This window comes from Podarcis melisellensis (assembly GCF_964234715.1).
Source record: "Podarcis melisellensis genome assembly, chromosome: 13".
NCBI classification, from domain to species: Eukaryota; Metazoa; Chordata; class Lepidosauria; order Squamata; family Lacertidae; genus Podarcis; species Podarcis melisellensis.
Window position 1 is genome coordinate 50739931 of NC_138545.1, and position 20151 is coordinate 50760081.

Sequence of the window (20151 nt, forward strand, 5' to 3'; positions counted from 1 at the left end):
TTTAAATTCCATTATTAACTGACTTCCTCATATCCCCCCTGAGTTTCATTGTATCACCTTGTAACAGTTCTCCAAAATCATCTTTCTACTACAATTAACTCCTTCAATCTACTATCTTCATCTCTTTTCTTATTGACTTAAATCCATATTACTGTACAACATTCTTATTCTAATCCTAGGCCTGATTGATACTTTCAAGTACCTTCTAATTATCTTATATTACAACATTTAGTTAAATAATCTTTAAATTTCTTCCACTCTTCTTGGTGTTCCTCTTCTTCCTGATCGTGGATTCTTCCAGTCAGGTCAGCCAGCTCCAAAAATACCAACATCTTCATCTGTCATTCTTCTACCGTTGGTATTTCTTGAGATTTCCAATTTTTAGCTAATTGCTGGTCTTGCTGGTTTTTGTCCTTTTTAAGCAGTTGAATATTGTGAGACAACATGAATCTTATTGCAACCCCTCAGAGGACATTTCAAAGTCCTTCACATACATTTTAGTAAGCTTTGCGTGTAATCACCCTATAAGGAATGTTGGGATGGTTATTCCCACATTGCAAACTTGAGGTGGGGAGTGAGGCTTGTCTCCTGCAAATCTGAACCATGGCATCGCAGCACAACCTTGTCTCTTAACCTCTGCGCTGCGCCAGCCCTGTAATCATAGACTGCACAGGTTGGAAGCTGATTGGGTTGTTTCCGAGAGAGTGGTGTCAACAAAAAGCCTCAGCGCAAAGTATTATCAGCACAGTCGGCCCAAACTGCTGACTTCTGCACTTCTCTCCTTTTGTAGGTTGGCAAACAATGAATTTGACTGCCCGAGAAAAGACGAGCAGATCCGCACGGACAATTTCTGTGAACTCTTGTGAGACCTCCGGCTACAACACAGGACATGGGAGCTTTTCTGAACCCTCGTGTCTTGTGTTGCAGCCAGAGGGGCACATCTTGGCAGCAGGACCTCCAAAGAAGTGGAGGGATCCAACAGGGAGGAAACAGAAGGAAACTTAAAGATGCCGAGCAGCTTTAATTGGATGGAGAGACGTCTGGTGGCCACTTCCGTTTGGGATTATAGCTTTCTCCTTGACTCAGAACCTGAAGACAAAGTAGAATTCAGACTGAAAACTTAAATAGATTAGGTAACAACACTCCTTGTTTCTGACAGTGTTCTGTGATCTATTCTTTTTCAGATATAGATGTTTCTGATATTTTCAAGTGTCCTTGGCTTGCTTGGGTTTCTGAATACTTTAGTCAAATTAATTCATCAACTGGTTGATGGGATATGGTGCCAATAGCTTCTCTTGAGAACGGTAACAGAACAAGAGAAATCTTATAGTGGGCAAAAGCTAGGATATATAGGCTGGCATAACATAATCCATATGTGTTGTCCTGCCATTAATCCCCATACTATGGGAATACAATTTAAAAGTAAATGAATATTGGTAAACATCAAGGATTTTGCCAATACGAAATGGATACAGACAGCAATTTCAGACCAAGCCTATCATTGGAAAGGTCCACATTGTATGTCTCAATGAGGCATTTTCAGCATTATGCCTGAAACATCTTTTCTATCCTATACCCCACAAGGTACTTAATGGCAACTCATTAACCCAAGAAACACCGTGGACAAAGAGGGCAGGCCCATTTAAATAGCCCACGACCAAAAGAAGGCCAGTTTTCACTCCAGTCCACTCATGGGCCTGGTCTCCACAGAAGCCAAGCATGAACCACCGGCTCTTGAGGAGAAGGTTCCTCCTCCCATTGCCAATGTGGCCACACCTCCTCCCTTGGCAGTGTGGTCATGCCAGGATGGAGCAAGCCTGCACCCCTCCACACACACTCTCCCTGCCAGGCTGCGAAAAAGGATCCCAGGTGGGTTAGGGAACCCAATCTTAAGATAAATTAAAGGGTAAATTGGACAGTTCATTTTGTGCGCTGTGGCAACGATCATTGCTTTTGCCTAAGAAGCCTAAGGTATGCCAGATATGCAGATGTGCCTGAATGTAGTTGTGTGTCTGCATCCCAGGATTCCTTGCAGCGTCACAAAAGAGGACCAGGCAGACTTATTTGTTCCATACCAGCAAACTCTATAGCATTGCAGGGAACCCCTGAGATGCATAACTTGGGTTGTGCCTTACATCTCCTTTGAGGGCAGTAAAATATCTTTGTCTGGCTCTAATGGAATTTTCAGTGAGAATGAAATGCATTTTAATGTGTGCAATTTTCAGAGAGAGATGGTTGGTTGGCAGCACCCTATTTCAGATATTTTAGGAAGTGTAAAAGAACTATGCTGGCTATATAATATGCAACAGAACAGTGTAATTATTTAACAATGCCTCTTTGTGTAGTCTCTCTCCTCCCTGTGATGAGTTCCTTTAAAATTCCAATTAGTGTCACAAGTCAAGGCTTTCCAACAACGTAGGCATCTGTTTCTGGAAACCCATTTGAGTGGCACCAGAGGTGAGAATATTGATTATGGGCAAGATATGTGGAGGCCAAAATATATTTCAACAATGGGGCTCCTACATGGTATTTAAACCTGAGCTCTGTCAGTCCTTTCTCTCTCTTTCCCACTCCTCCTTTCTCTAGTTTTCTCCCCATGTCACCTGCATGAAATTAGGTCGAGATGTGACGAGATGAAGTCTTGCTATGTAAAATAGTTCATTGAGACATTTCATAAGTCAATGTATTGAATACAAGACAGCAGCTAAACGAAACAAAACAAAACAGCACTTAGCCACTTTTTTAAACAAGGCATTCTCCAGCATTTAATATGTGCTCAAACTGTTAAGAGTGGCTTTAGACAAGCAATGCTTCATTACTTTTAAAACAGGAAAGCCTTTTAAAAAAGGAGTATCTTTGTTCAAAACTGGAAAGGAGCCGTAATTGTTCAGGTTCACTCTGCAAGTTAAGAAAGGAGCCAACAAGCCTCAAAATGTTTCCTGACAGAAAAAGTAACACAGTCAAGGATTCGGTTTATTTTTAAAGTTTATTTGTTGGCTCTTGTTGAATGCTTAATTATAGTAGCTATGTCAAATGTCCCCCCCACACACACACACTCTTGAGATATATTTAGACTAGACTCCCCCTGTCTCAGGAAAAAAGAGCAATTAAAATGTTCCACTTTAACGGAACAGAACTGATGATAGGGATAGGAAGCAATGGAGCCTGACACTTAGCCAGACCTGCAAAAAAGAAAGAAAAGCCAAAGAGCAAATAGGAAGACACTGAGAAGAGTTTTCCTGTTGATCAGCCAAGACTGACAGTACTTCTCAGTCAATGAAATGCACAAAGGCATTTTCCCTGCCTATTTCACACATTAAGGGGCAGCCAACTTGTGCTTCCTACTGGACTTGCGCCAGGTCTGGGCACAGGCTCCTCCATCTGTCCTGTGGCCTGGACCACAAACTGTGATGACCTGGAGACCACCTGTCCTGGATACATCCTCAAAGCAACTGGGTGTGGGGCTATGGGTCCTAAGAACCCTGTCTTCAACATATGGTCATGAGGAGCAGGAACTGAGAGCAGGACAGGTGCTGCTCCCACAGGGCCTTTCCATCTTGCTGGGTGCTTCTGCTCCTTTGCAAACCGCTTCTATGCACATTGCATCTTCTGCAGCAGAGCGGCAACAGCCAGCAAGCAGCGCTGCCCAGGATCGAAACTTCTGCTTATGGGAGCCTTTGATCCTTCAAGAGGTAGGAAGGTTCTCTCCCTGAACCTTCCTGCCAGACTTGCAGCCAGTCAGCCATCTGACCCCAGCCTCAGCTGCCCCTCTGCTCCACCCAAGTCCATTCCCAATTCAACCACCGGAGTAGAGAGAATCTAGGAGGAACTGGTGGAAGGCTGGCAAGGGGCAAAATTGCCCAGTTAATATATATTGTAATGGTTCTAGGGGTTGCTCGTGCGTAAGTTGCCGCCGCTCCTGGCTAGGTTGCCTGGTTAAACCTTTTCTATCTGGACAGCCCTTCACTCCGTGGCTGTTTCAGTCGCTAGCAGAATCCGTCAGTGGGCGTTTCTTGAACCTCTTCCAGCAAAGAAGTTCTTTGACGCCAAGTCTCCGCCTACTCTCCCTGCGCAGAAGTCTTCTGCGCAGGGTGGGTGTGGGCAGCGGAGGACCCGTGCTCTCCCCGCTGGTCTCCGGTGAGGAGTCCTGGAACCCCCTCGCCGATTCCCCCATCTGCCCCCCCTTTACTCCTGGTGTTACGCTGATTTCCTTCCCCAGCCGATGAGCTGCCTCTCTCCCTGCTGGGCCCTTCTCCAGCATTGCTTGGGAGCCTTGCCTCCGCCTCTACCTCCGATGGCAGTTCCCTGACATCCATATATATATAAGGAGGGAGAAATAGGAAGTAGCTAAAGAAAGCATATCCAACAGTTCTAAAACAATGCCTCTTTTAATGCTCTATGGACAGTTGAGGTCATGGTTGACAGATGGGGAAAGCATCCAATCCATTGGATCATGAGGCTTGCCGGGTCCAGCACATATGCACAGATAACACTTGTTTAACCCATAGAAAACATTAGAAGGCACCCCACTTTCCTCTGCCAGCTGCTCCTTCTATATTTGGAGGTTGGTGCTTGAGATGCAAATGGAGATCTAAGTCTAGGGAATTTTACAGTGACAGGCAGTGTCAGTTTTGGTTCTGTGTGACAAAGCTTCATTGAACACAACAGACCTTATTTTTGAGTGAATATGAATATGATCGGGCTGTGGAGGCAAATTCAATATTTGAATGAACCTGTGTCTTCAGTTCATTCTACATTAAATGGATGCAATGATTCCTTCCTAAATCCTTTAAAATATTTGGGAAGACAGTCAATTCATTGCACTGCCAGCTTTTATTTTACAAAATTTCTAAGGGATCATGCTACCTGTCTTGAAGGTGAGTTCAAGAAAACTAAACAAAGGAGAAGCAGGTATTTGAGGCAGATCATAAGATGCTGGTGATGGTAAATATTCTCAATATATCAGGCTATCTTTTCAATATGCAGCTAAGCTTTATCCCTCAAGATTGTGATGTGTACACGGCGATTTCAAAGACTAAATCACAGAACTGCTTGGTGCTTATTGTTTAAGTTTGACTGAACAAACTTGATTTGCAACACGTACCAAGAGGCCACAGGCTTGCAGGCACAACTTTGCATACAACTGCAGTCACCTTGAAAAATAGATTTAATAAAGAACTGACCTTTTCTCAAAAAAAATCCCCTATCTTCCCCTTACTTTAAGTATGGTGCAATCTTTCAAGGTCCAATGCAAGCCACTGAATTGCAAATACGCTCCTTGATAATCATGTGTACAAATTGTTTACCAGTTCATTTTGACTACCTGAGAAGATTGACAAGAAGACGCAGCTGGATCCTCAACACAGCAGACACTTTAAGTCCCTATGGAGGTTTTACTTTTGCCTCCATCTTTTGGGGAGCTAAATTTGCAGATCCCATATCAAACTCTGCTTGCTTTTAATAAGCTGAATCTTAACACTATGGGAAGGAATTTGCTCCATTGATTCACAGGCCATGCCTCTGGGTTTCTTCAGACTGGTGTTTTATTGCGGGTGTGTTCTGCAAATAGTGTCCTCCTTCCAGAGGGCACACTTTGCTGTCTGACCTCACTGATGTTGTGGGTGTGAGTGATTGGATAGCCACAGCAACCTGATTGGTGGTCCCTCAGTTGCTGGGGTAAATCTGGCCAATGGGATCGTTTCATGCATTAACCGAGGGACCTATTTCTGCCGCAGCACATTGCACTGAGCTTCCTCTTTTTGCTTCGTGCATCGAATCACCCACCCACCCTCCTTATATTTAGGGTCCATTATAACCTTGCTGGGACGCGGGTGGCGCTGTGGGTTAAACCACAGAGCCTAGGACTTGCTGATCAGAAGGTCGGCAGTTGAATCTCTGTGACGGGGTGAGCTCCCATTGCTGGGTCTCAGCTCCTGCCAACCTAGCAGTTTGAAAGCACGTCAAAGTGCAAGTAGATAAATAGGTACCTCTCCAGCGGGAAGGTAAACAGTGTTTTCGTGTGCTGCTCTGGTTCGCCAGAAGCGGTTTAGTCATGCTGGCCACATGACCCGGAAGCTGTAGGCTGGCTCCCTTCGCCAATAAAGCGAGATGAGTGCCACAACGGCCACAACTGGACCTAATGGTCAGGGGTCCCTTTACCTTTATGACCTTGCTATGCCATCATGGGTCATCTGCTTTTGGGACAGGGGCCTGGTAGGAATTTTCCCATTTGGCTGATTGGCTGGTGCCACTTGGGTTTTGCCTGCCGCATAGCAAATAGTCACAACTTTGTAAGGTTTGGCGTTTAGGCATTGGTTCAAGGTGTGGTGAGGGAAGGTTGTCACACCTGCCCCTCCAATGAGCGAAAGGGTATTCCATTAAAGGAATCCAGGGGCTCACCTTGCTTTTGTCCAATCCCCTCCAGGGGCCAGGGCCATGCCAGAGCCCCTGGGAGCATTTGGGGTGAGCTTGAGTCTGAGCCTGGTCCAATGCTCCCCCAGGATGTTTTCCCTTACGGACCTCTGCCGGAGTCCAGGCGTCAGTGCTGTCCTGCTAAGCTCAGGTGCAGCTAGTCGGGAACCAATGCCTAAGTAAATCACTCATGATCTGTAATCAATAAAGTTGTGGACAAAATTATGCCAATAACCTTAAACTAAATTCCGTATCAATTGTGTCTTTATTTATTGGGGAAGGTCTTGGGATCTTAACACGCAATATGATCTTGACACAATAATAGCGCAGAGTTGTTCTGCTTTGGCTTGCTCTGTGATGCTTCCTTGATGCTACCACATTATTGATGTCTGGAGGAGTTACAGTGGTACCTCGGGTTAAGAACTTAATTCGTTTTGGAGGTCCGTTCTTAACTTGAGACTGTTCTTAACCTGAGGTACCACTTTAGCTAATGGGGCCTCCCGCTGCCACCGCACGATTTCTGTTCTCATCCTGTAGCAAAGTTCTTAACCTGAGGTACTATTTCTGGGTTAGCGGAGTCTGTAACCTGAAGCGTCTGTAACCTGAGGTACAACTGTATAGTGCAACGAAAGAAGGAGAAAAACAAACCAGAACATTTCCCACCCTGTGGAACACCCTCCCATCAGATGTCAAAGCGATAAACAACTACCTGACATTCAGAAGACATCTTAAGGCAGCCCTGTTCAGGGAAGTTTTTAATGTGTGACATTTTAGTTTATTTTTGGGCTCTGTGGAAGCTGCCCAGATGGGCGGGGTACAAATAATAAATTATTATTATTATTATTATTATTATTATTATTATTATTATTATTATTATTATTTATTATAATATAAGAGGCTAATGAGATTTCACCACAGAGCTATGGAAATGCACGGATTAGAAATGAACCGGCATGATCACCCCAAAACTTTTGCAGGCACAAATGGTATTGAAAACAGGATCGTGTGATTAATGAATGTTAAAATGATGTTGGATTGAAAATAAGTGGCATTAGCAACAAACTTAACAAGAATATTCAAAATTGGATTGATAATATATGAAAATATATAGTAATATTTTAAGATTTAGAGTTAGGATAAATGAAAGAGGGCAAGGATTTGCTGATTTGATTATGTAAATGGGAATACAAAAAGGGGAGGTGTGAGGAGGTCAACGAAACAAGCAAATGAGTTCAAATATATTTAAAAATGGATTTCTTTTTAATTTTTCTTTTTATCTTGTAATCTTTATTTCTTAATTTTTGCATTTTTCTTTTTCTTAGTTTTTCTTTCTTATATGCTTTTTTTATTTCATTCTGTAAACTTTGTTTTTTGTAAAATCTCAATAAATTTTTTTTTAAAAAAAATGAAAACAGGATCGTGTGTTACTGCCCCAATAGCATAATGAGCACAAGCCATCATGAACTCACGATAAAAAGGATCTCTGGAGGGACCAATGAGGCTGCTGCCCATCAACTACAGCAAATGAAGCTGTTTATCTTAAGAGATCTAAGGCCAATTCACACATTACATTATTTAGGTTTATGCTTAATATCTTTTTTTTTTTTTTTAGCTGAACATCGAAATTTATAATGTATGAGACAATCATGCATTTGAAAAGTGTATTATACAGACACACTGATCAGGGAGTCAGGGTGAGGTGCAACTCCCTGTGTGGACTCGGTTACAAATCCCAGTTTGCTGCCATGTCATGTGCTGGGTGTGAAAATGCAGTGAATGGCCCTTGGTCCGAAAAGCGTGGTCAAAATTAAAGGGTCCAGACCAAATTTCATAAAACCATACACAGACTTTACTGAAACAAAACTCAACAAGGAAGGAAAACTCCAGATAATTACAAAGATTAAAATAGCTCAGATGGTAAGAAAACAACAAACACTAACTTCTCCAGCTAATTAACATAAACACTGAACTGCTTTTAATTTTAATTTTCTCTTTTTAAATTTATCCAAGGTAAATATTTGCTAGCAGTCTGAGGATACAAGACACTCTTCCTTATGAGAGAGGGGGTGTATGTTTCTCATCAGTTTCCCCTGATCAGGCATTAAGCTAAGTGGCCTGCAATTTCCCAAATCCCTTTTTTAAAAATGCAGCATTGGCCAGTTCTCAGGCACAGAAGGCAATTATGACAAGTTAGAAGATAAGCCATCTAATATTTTACTCTTGGCTGGATACCATCTGGCTCCAATGATTTGTTGATTTTTAATTTGTCAACAAGGCCAAGAAGTTTTTTTTTGTCACTCTTATTTGCCTCAGTTCCTCAGGCTACTTTCGTGTGAAAGTAGTTCAGGCGCAGGAATCTGCCCTAGGTCTACTGCTGTGAAGACGGATGCAAATAACTCTTTCAGCTTCCCTGCAATCTCCTGGTCCTCCTTTAGTACATCTTTGAATCCCTTGTCATCCCAAGGTCCAAGTGCTTCCCTCTCTGATCTTTGGCTACTAATGTAAAGGTGACAACAGGTGATTCAATACCTGGCCCCCTCAAATGTTGGCAGAGCCCTGTTACGTCCAATTCTGTCCTGCCTCGCCCCTGTTCCATCCCCCATTCCACCTGTTCTGACCTTTTCTGGGTCCAAAAGGATCTGCGCATCAGTGATCGTGCTTCAATTGGATATGCCTAAAATGGTTGTCACCTGTACTTAAAACATTTTTTATTGCTGATTTAAATGTTTTCAGCAGTCTGCTCCTCAAATTCTTCTTCTTTGCATCCTTTATTGTCTGCTTGCATTTTATTTTATTTTTGCCAGTGGTTGCGTTCCACTTCTTTTTGTCCTCATTTGGTCAAAACTTTCACTTCTTGAAGGAAGGCTTTTTGTTATAGCTTTTTTGACTCTACTCTAATAGCTTTCTTGACTCTACTCATTAACCATGCTGGCATCTTCTGGGACTTGGTACTCTGTGACATACATTCTCTCTGTTATGATGGTTTTGAATAACCCCTTCCAACCAGTATTCTGGAGAGATTTGTTTTACAGCGCAGTCATTTAGGGTTTCTGGGAATTTTTACCTTGTGACCAAGACATGCATTTACTCACGCTACATGAATATAACTGCAGTCACCCAGTGCTACAACACTTTCTGCTTGGGAAGCCCCTCTGATTTCATTCTCCATCACATCCCAGCTGGTAGGCCAAAGGTAGACTAAAGAAAGCAGTTTGGCAGTTCAAATCTGTCCAGCAAAAGCAGCACAAATTTTAAATTATGACAAGTTACATATAGGTAACTATCGTCAAACAAGGAAAATAAAAAATACCAACATAATTTTTGTGATTTTACAAAGCATAATATAACTAATAATTTTCTTAAATTATTGGGGGGGCAGAGCCCCCCCAAACGAATTTTTGAGGGGGCTCGGGCCCCCTCAGGCCTCATGGAGTCGGCGCCTATGTAAACGACTAACCAATAACAACAAAAGCCATACTGGCTTAGACTGTAGTCCAAAACTGTAGTACCAGGCTGTGGGAGGCTGTTCTAGACCAATCTACTCAGATCCAGGATAGTTTAAGATTGTACCATACCCTCAGTAATGATAATGCTTTTCTTGTTGCCTAGCTGGAAATGCAGTTATCTTCCTATAAATCCCACAGCTGCCCTTACTGCTCTTGCAAAGAAACTCTTCACAATTTCTTAGTTTCTGTTTTAGTGACAATTGTGCTGTGCAGCTTTAAAGGACCAGAAAACACTTCATTTTCTGCATATCTAAATTGCCCATTATTAGCATGATCCAAAACCTTTTAAGCAGCTAATTATAGAGGAAATAAGTAGGGCAGAACCAAAGAAATGTGGTGGGAGGATTTACTGTGTGGGAGGCTGAGATAAAATTAGATTTCTTTAAGCTGTGTCATACAATTTATTAGGAAGTTGGAATCTAATGTTTCATGTCGCTGTCACGTAAAAGCTCGCTCATCTTATTATTCAGCCTGCGGGTATTTGATGCTAAAATACTTCTCCCTCTTGGCCATCCTTGCTCCTGGTGATAAAAGCAGCCGGCTCATCTGTTGTTTGTATTCTCAAATAATGGAGTGTTTCATTGTGACAAAGTGGTTAGTGAAAGGTAATAAAAGGCAATATTTAAGAAAATCAGTGATGGCTTGGAGATTGTTTTGCTTGATCCCATTTAATGCCTTGCCTTTGGTTTTGATTGTTTCCCTTTGTCTGTTTGCCTTTCCCCTTCATCTGTGAAATAATTCTCTCCCCTTAGATGTTTTCTTATTCTACGTGGAGTGGCATGATAACTTTTCCATTTGCAAGGATAGGTATTGGTTGCACATTTTGGAAAACCTCAGAGTCAAAGCTGTTTCTACCAAGTGATGCTCCAGAGAAATGAGGGCCCTTTAAGCTAGCAAAGAACCGAGCGATCAGAAAGCACCGCCTCCCCGGTTCCTCCTATATAAACCCCACGGTCTCTTCTAGTGTTTGCTGAATTAAAGAAATGCATTTTCTTCCCTCTGGCCTCTGCTACTATTCATTCCCTGCAGAAGAGCAGCGTTGCTTTAAAACGAGGAATATTTCTCAGGAAACAACAAGCAAATAGCAGCCTAGTTTAGCCACTGGCAAGATAGCTTTTCATTCTGGTATCTGTGTAGGGACTGAGAATCAGGCATTGTTACACGTAAGATTATCAGAACAAGAATTGTAAGTCTGGAAAGTAGCACTCTTTCTCTTGAACACACACACACACTCCTCAGGTAACACCAGACAAGTCATGTTTATTATTTATTCAGTATTTGAATTACTTGCAGATCATCCCAAGTGTCCCTATTTTCCAAGAACAGTCCTGGATTTACAGAAGCCGTCACTGTTTCTGAATTGATCCCAGAATATGCTGCTTTCCCTTAGGACATCCCTATTTTCATCGGAGAAATGTTGGAGGGTGTGGAGTTATGTGACCCCTGAGCCAAGGAGATACAACCTTTAGAAGACATCTGAAAGCAGCCCTGTAAAGTTTTTTATGTAAAAAAAAATGCTTAATGTTTTATTAAGTTTTTATATATGTTCGAAGCCACCCAGAGTGGCTGGGGCAACCCAGTAAGATGGGGTATAAATAATAAAGTTGTTACTGTTGTTGTTGTTGTTACTGTTGTTGTTGTTGTTGTTGTTGTTGTTGTTGTTGTTCTTCTTCTTCTTCTTCTTCTTCTTCTTCTTCTTCTTCTTCTTCTTCTTCTTCTTCTTCTTCTTCTTCTCGAATAGGACATCCCTATTTTCACCACAGAAATTTTGGAGGGTATGCACTTGCTGCCAGAGTCTAGTATGCAAATGAAAGCATAGTATTAAATCAGAGAGCGGATGGCGCTGTGGTCTAAACCACAGAGCCTAGGGCTTGCCGATCAGAAGGTCAGCGGTTCGAAGCCCCTTGACAGGGTGAGCTCCTGTTCCTCGGTCCCTGCTCCTGCCCACCTAGCAGTTCGAAAGCACGAAGTGCAAGTAGATAAATAGATACCATTCTGGTGGGAAGGTAAATGGTGTTTCCGTGCGCTGCTCTGGTTTGCCAGAAGCGGCTTAGTCATGCTGGCCAGTACGCCGGCTCCCTTGGCCAGTAAAGCAAGATGAGTGCCACAACCCCAGGGGTACCTTTATCTTTATTTTCACCACAGAAATTCTCAGAGTCTAGTACACAAATGAAAGCATAGTATTAAATCAGTGTTGGGGTCCCTCACTTGTGCTGCCAAAATGCAACAAACTGGGAATATTTCAATAAATACTAGTCCCTCAGGTGGCAGCTCTGACTATTTCTCCCCAAACTGGATGTGTTGTAATATCTGATCCAGCCTAGTAACTGCAAAAACCCAATCCCAATGGTTCCAATCCATTTTTTATTTTAAAAAAGGGGATTAAACTGGGCAACTGGAAAGAAAATAAATGCATTTTTGTTTCCCAGCAGGAGTCCAGAATCCTAGAAACTCTAAATGGTATATGAGTTCTGCATTTATAATCCTCCTCTGAACTCTCTTAAAAAACAACACAGCACCCAGAACGTCAAAATTCCAGGTCCAGAAAGGGAGAATTCTGTGAACCGTATTATGAACTGAACTGATTGGCATAACTTCTCTTTTTTATATATAATATACCAACAGCAGTTGCTATTATTTTTTCATAATGTACATCTTGCAGTAATCTTGAATCCATTTCTGCAGCAATTTGCAAAAAACAAAACAAAACAAAAACCCTCGTGAAAACTATTCATCATTTTAGTGTGAGTTTCTCCCAATAAGCACATTTTTGTCGATTGTTTTGACTAATGTACCTATTTTTGCAGCTTCTAATATAATGCATTTTTGTACGTTATTTTCACTGATATATACATTTTTACACATTTCCCCCTAATATGTGCATTTCTCTAAACTTGGTTGGTTGGAGAACTGTATTGCAAAAGTTGGGTCTGCAAATTTCAAAGGATGAATGTGTTTCAGTTCTCATGTTGTTTCAGAAACTGTAAATTTGAAAAAAAATGCTTTAAATGCAAACTGAATCAAATTCCTCTCCCATCCTTAATGTTAATTGGATGGGGGGGGGGGTTTGCTCCAATGTGCATTGCATTACACTTGCTTGCGTTGAATTGCTTTTGCCATTTTACTGCTCATTCACCCAGTTTGGGAAGAAGAAGAAGAGTTTGGATTTGATATCCCGATTTATCACCAGCCTAAGGAGTCTCAAAGTGGCTAACATTCTCCTTTCCCTTCCTCCCCCACAACAAACACTCTGTGAGGTGAGTGGGGCTGAGAGACTTCAGAGAAGTGAGACTGGCCCAAGGTCACCCAGCAGCTGCATGTGGAGGAGCGGAGACGCGAACTCGGTTCACCAGATTACGAGTCTACCGCTCTTAACCACTACACCACACTTTATGGAAGAACTTTTTGGACTTCTTCATGATGCCTTTTCGTTTTAACCACCCTGAACTATTTCATGTCATCAGCAAACAGTGTTGCCTCGCTGCTCATTCTAGATCATTTATGAACAAGTTCAAAACACACACACCATCTGTCATGGATGCTTTTTGTTGAGACTCCTGCATTGCAAGGAACCTTGGAACTAGATGACTGTTCCAACTCTATGATTTTATGATTCTAGCTCACCCAGTACAGATCCTTGAGGGGTCTTTGACTTCCTGCATCCCTCCAGTCCATTATGAGATATATCCATTTATTTCTGCTGCTTTCTGTTTCTGAACGGGCTACTGATCCACAAGCAGCACTCTCCCATGACTGCTGAGATTACTCAGTAGCCTTTAGTGAGGCACATTATTTCCTTGCCCCTTCCTATCAGATCAGATGTATAACATGCTTAATGTTCCTTATTTGAGTCCCAAAGAATAGGCAACAACTGGTGTGCAGCAGTGAAACAGAAAAACAAAAACTAGCAAGTGAGAACAGTGTGAAATTGATAGTGTTCTGGGATTCTGCCTCTCCAGCGGCCTGGAGGATCTATGGGGTAGATAAACGTTAATGTTTTTGTGACTTAAAAATGATGAACCTGAAGGAAAACAATAGGCTGCTGCTTTGGTAGTGGAAAATGCAGTTGACGCATGATAAAAGAGGGAAAAGTGGATCCATTTGTCTTCCTTTATTATTTAAAATGTGTGCTTTCTTTTTTTCAGGCTGGTACTCAGGCACAATGCTGGAGCAAAGGGAGAGAAATACCATAGCTTTTCTTCTTTAAGATCAAATATTTTGCTCACATTTCCTCATCTACGTTACTAATTTTTAGCATCATCTTTCTTAGCATGCTGTTTCATTGCCGTGATGTGCACATTCTACCTTATCTAAACATCATATTTATTTGTTAGCATGGTTTGTATTCTCCACTTGGAAGCTCAGGGCAATGTGCCTGAGGTTATTCTTTTTTTCTTTTTTCTTTTTGGGAAAATTTAAATAATCTTTATTAATTTAACTTACACACTTATACAAAGAATTTACAATCTCATGCTACAAAAAGAAAACTAAAGAAAAAACAATTAAGAAAAAAGAAAAGAAGAAAATACAGAAAAAAGAAAGAAGAAAAAGCAAATTTACGTTCAAAGGTTATTCTAATATACGTGCATAGCATTGCAGCAATCCTGAGAAGCAGGCTGGCCTAAGATAGGCTTGCCATACATCAGGAAAATTCCTGACATGTCCTGGTTTTCGGGTGTGAAAGGGGGCAATTTTGCAGAATCGGCAAAATGTCAGGGAAAACCCAGATGTATGGCAACGTGCTGGAAAAAGCAGCACAAACCCTAAAAGCCTGAATAAATTTCATTCTAGACTGCAAAATAATTGTGCCAACACTGCAGCGCTGTAAGGCTTTCTCGGGGGATCTTTCTGTTTAACCATCTCTAATGGTAAAAAAAGGTAAAGGCAAAGGACCCCTGACAGTTAAGTCCAGTCGCAGACGACTCTGGGGTTGTGGCGCGCATCTCGCTTTACAGGCCGAGGGAGCCGGCGTTTGTCCGCAGACAGTTTTTCCGGGTCGTGTGGCCAGCATGACTAAGCCCCTTCCAGAGCAACGGAACACTGAAACCAGAGCAGTGCACGGAAACACCGTTTATCTTCCAGCCGGAGTGGTACCTATTTATCTACTCACACTGGTGTGCTTTCAAACTGCTAGGTTGGCAGGAACTGGGACCAAGCAACGGGAGCTCACCCCATCGCATGGATTCGAACCACCAACCTTCTGATCGGCAAGCCCAAGAGGCTCAGTGGTTTAGACCACAGCACCACCCACGTCCCTTATCTCTAATGGTAGCAAATGGTAAACAAGCCAAGTCTCTTTGACGAGAAAATTTGGTTTGAGTGAATAGCACAAACCAACATCTCATCCGTTTTTGTTTTAAACTAATGTTAGCACAATGCTCTCTTTATCTGAAAAAGAAAAGGCTAGATTGATACTGCTTTGTGACAATAGAAATAGATTCCACTTTGGGCACTAAATGAAAGCATATCATTTTAAAAATATCCTCCAGGAATAGTTTCTTCCTGGATTCACATTCTATGTGGCAAAGTATTCTCTGGATTTACACCATTGTTACACTGCTGCTTCTTGTAGCAAGTATGTGAAAGAGGGATGGGAATCTCTGTCCTTATAGATGTTGTTGGACTCCATCAAAGCCAGCTGGCATGGACAATGATTAGGAACGATGGAAGCTGGAGCCCAGCAACTTCTTATATCCAGTCCATAATGATTTTTGCCCCAGTTACTTAGCTAGATCTGGTAGGTGCTGCCACATTCTCAATTGTTCTTGCTGCCGCATGCTAAAGCATACCTTCCACCCCAGATGCTGGAATGGCATTTAATCACTGCAGCACTTTTCCCAGAATAATAGTTTTTCGATTTTGTTTGCTGCTTTCCTTACCAAGTCTTCCCGTTCAAACTGGTGCAAGCTACTTGTGTTTCAGGCATTTTAAAAGTACAGTGGTACCTTGGGTTACAGACGCTTCAGGTTACAGACTCCACTAACCCAGAAATAGTACCTTGGGTTAAGAACTTTGCTTCAGGATGAGAACATAAATTGCATGGTGGCAGCGGGAGGCCCCATTAGCTAAAGTGGTGCTTCAGGTTAAGAACAGTTTCAGGTTAAGAACGGACCTCCGGAACGAATTAAGTACTTAACCCGAGGTACCACTGTATTCCCAGGTGGCAGAGGGAGAGCTGGGCAGGCCTAAGGGGTTTGTCACAGACCTCCCTTCTGCATTGTACTGTTTGTTTGCATTCTGGGGAGAAATCCTAACAGATGCTGCAGTTGTGGCAGTGATGTGCCACACTACGTTTTGGCTAAAAGTTAAATATGAATGCTCTGGGGAATATGTAGGCTGGTGAAATTATCCAAAGAGGGGTGACACATATCTCTAGGCAAATCTGGAATTTGGAAGTTCCTGCAAGAGCAAAAGATGTTTTGAAAGCGGAGGAAATAAAGTTTCAACAACTCTAGCAACGTTTCTCTTACATTTCACACCACTAATCTCAGCATATACAAAAACATAATAAAACATCAAACATTAAAAACTTCTCCATACTTGAGGTGTCTTCAAATACAGTGGTACCTCTGGTTGCGAATGGGATCCGTTCCGGAGCCCCATTCGCAAGATGAGCAGAACATCCGTGGGTCACGATTTGCCGCTTCTGCACATGTGCATGATGCCATTTTGAGCGTCTGCGCGAGCGGCGAAACCCGGAAGCAACCCATTCCGTTACTTCCAGGTTGCCACAGGACGTATCCTGAAAGAATGTAACCTGACCTGAATGTAAGAAGAGGTATGACTGTTACTTCTCTTGTATAGTTGTACAGTTACTTCTCTTCTTGAGAAGTAGAAGGATGGGAGGGCGTTCCACAGGGCAGGTGCCACCCCCGAGAAGGCCCTCTGCGTGGTTCCCTGTAACCTCACCTCTCGCAGTGAGGTAACCGCCAGAAGGCCTTCGGAGCTGGACCTCAGTGTCCGGGCTGAACGATGGGCGTGGAGATGCTCTTTCAGGTATACAGGGTTGAGTTTCAAGGGGGAATCAGCGGGTTTGCTGCTGCCTTGACTTCAACTACCGGTACATTAAATCCTCTACATAACATGTAGTAACTCTTGTGGCATTTGAAGTATTTTAAATTTTATATTCAGAGGTCCACCCTTTCAGACTTCCTTTTCCTCTCTTGATAAATGACAGTTCTCCTCCTCTTTTTGTTTTTTAAAAATAACTAATTAACTAGAGACCTGGAGGGTAATCTTCTGCCTGGAGTCCTGCCACTTCAGGGCTCCCCCCCCTCCCCCAATCCAACTGGAAAGAGAAAAAATCTAGCAAGGGCCTGTTCATCATGAACATCGCACTGGCAAACTCAGATTGTCCCAGTTGGAGATATTTGTTTGTCAGAGAGAACAATGTTTTTATGTGATGTTTGGTATTGCCTTTTTGAGGCTACCATCTGCAAGAAGTTATATTTACCTCTTAGGAGTACATAAAATGGAGAGATGGAGTGTTTGATCTCCCCTTTTGCCTGCCAACTTCTCCATGGGCACATTGGCACTTTCACCCCCAGCTTCATGATTCCTCCTCTCTACACAACAAACAGTGGGGATGTGAGAATCAATCCAAGATCAACGCCGAGAAGAAATCAGTAGAAAGTTCATTTCAGAACATTCTGGGCGCTGGCCTGAGCTAGCATTGGCTGTAACAGGAATGACTGGTTGGCAACTCTACCTTTTCTTTCCAAGATCTCTTCCATCCCAGATGCTGCTCAATAAACATATTGCTATATGTGGCATTTCTATGTTAGTGCCTGGAGGCGGTTGGAGGATGGATGGCAGCTAACGGATTGAGGTTGAATCCTGACAAGACAGAAGTACTGTTTTTGGGAGACAGGGGGCAGGTAGGTGTGGAGGACTCCCTGGTCCTGAATGGGGTAACTGTGCCCCTGAAGGACCAGGTGCACAGCCTGGGAGTCATTTTGGACTCACAGCTGTCCATGGCGGCACAGGTCAATTCTGTGTCCAGGGCAGCTGTCTACCAGCTCCACCTGGTACGCAGGATGAGACCCTACCTGCCCGCGGACTGTCTCGCCAGAGTGGTGCATGCTCTAGTTATCTCCCGCTTGGACTACTGTAATGAGCTCTACATGGAGCTACCTTTGAAGGTGACTCAGGAACTACAACTAATCCAGAATGCGGCAGCTAGACGGGTGACTGGGAGCGGCCGCCGAGACCACATAACACCAGTCCTGAAAGACCTACATTGCCTCCCAGAACGTTTCCAAGCACAATTCAAAATGTTGGTCCTGACCTTTGAAGCCCTAAACGGCCTCGGTCCAGTATACCTGAAGGAGCGTCTCCACCCCCATCATTAAGCCCAGACACTGAGGTCTAGCTCTGAGGGCCTTCTGGCAGTTTCCTCACTGCGAGAAGTGAGGTTACATGGAACCTAGCAGAGGGCCTTCTTGGTAGTGGCACCTGCCCTATGGAACGCCCTCCCATCAGATGTCAAAGAAATAAGCAACTATCTGACGTTTAGAAGACATCTGAAGGCAGCCCTGTTTAGGGAATTTTTAATGACTATTTTAAATCTTTTGTTGGAAGCCTCCCAGAGTGGCTGCCAGATGGGCAGGGTATAAATAAATTATTATTATTATTATTATTATTATTATTATTATTATTATTGATAGATAAGTGTTCTTTCCCCTTGCCCTAGTCAGTCTTGTTTCCTGAGAGGGGTGGGCTCAGGGGCAGCAGCCTCTTTTTTTGTCGCTCAGTCACTTTCCCTGGGCAGTGAGGGCATGGGGCCTCTGAGGTTCCCCAGGTGAGGTGGGCAATCCTGCTGGGTTTATGAAGGAGGGGGGTGGATGAGAGGGGGGAGGGATGGTAAGGAATGAAGGAGGAGCCATGAATCCTGACAGGATGCTACTTGTCAAGACTGACCTATCAGGTAACAGAGAGAGGATGGCGTCTTGGTTCCATTGGTTGCCATGGGGAGGGAGTGTGCAAGATGGACTGTTTGCCCCTTGAGTGGGCCAGGGACTGGTTCATGCAGTGTTCCTGCTGGCTGGCTCAGTTGTGGTTGAGGGCAGGCTCTGTTCTTTCCTAGCATGGTGTTTTGCCTTGGATTCAAACCCAGAACCGCCAGCATGTAAAATTAAAAGTTGCCCCTCCAAACTAGGGCTCCTTTTACACCCCCAGTGTTCCTGGAAGTTAGTAGAAGTTAGATGCCCCCTGATTTCTTTCCTCTTTGCTGCTATGGCCAAGCTCAAGACAAAATGTGAATACTGAGTGTCTCACAAAATTGCAGAATTGTAGCAAAGACAAATAAAATTGGAGATAGCCCTCCATGATTATCCAAACATCCTGATGTTCTGAATTTCTTGTGCATGTCCCTGCAGGCCTCATGTCTAGCCTAGATAAATAACAATCCCAATTTATGAGTGCCTGATTATGCAGACATTATGGATTATCCTTGGTCAATTCACATGCATACTGCACACACAGAAGTTGTTAAAAACATCAATTTCATCATATAAAGTTTTCTGAGTTATAGGCTTGCAATTAAAATGACAGTTTTAAGCATCACAAAAGTTTGGTTTTTTGAAGAAAAAAAGAATGAAGAGGCAAGTTAGCAGAATTATTTATGCTGACTACAGTTATGGATCCTGGGGTACACTATTAAACGAGTTCTTTAAATTAGGAACTGTGTGTGCTATCGCCATTTAATGGCACACAGTAGTTGCATTCCCCTTCTCTGTGTGAAATGGGAGGTGTAATCCTAAGAGTCATCAATGTGGAAGCACATTTTAAAAATAATTGTCTACTTGAACAGCACTAGGGACTCACCTACAGCCAGATCAATGGGTAAACGCCACTTGAAAAATCAGTCACACTCTGGAGGGTCTCCTGAGAAGGACAAAACCTATGTGCTGAACTTGTGCCTGACAGAATCTCCATAAGAGTCCAGGGTGTGCCTTTGCTCATTATAGGGAAACCCTGGGAGACAGGGGTTGTGGTGCTAGATGGCAAACAAAGGTCCTCTGAGTTCAGCTTCTTAGCTTCTTATTTCCACGTGAAGGGTCACTCTCTGTTACATGCCACCCCAATCTCCACAGCAGTACGAGATTCCTGGGGTCCCGGCACTTTCCCAAGATTTGTGTTTCGTTTGGAAACTAAGTACAGCGGAGACGGTGGTGTCTTTATGATATACGGCTTATTTACATACATACAACCTGTGTGGTCTAAACCACTGAGC

General features: G+C 43.0%; 1 long non-coding RNA gene across 1 annotated transcript in view; it reads left to right on the forward strand.

Moving 5' to 3' along the window:
• The first annotated feature begins 944 nt into the window (after positions 1-944).
• Positions 945-20151, forward strand: part of LOC309354425 — a 39020-nt gene continuing 19813 nt past the window's right edge. Inside the window, exon 1 of the long non-coding RNA XR_014162287.1 lies at positions 945-1133. This is a non-coding gene — a long non-coding RNA (uncharacterized lncRNA). The remainder of the gene's footprint in view (positions 1134-20151) is intronic.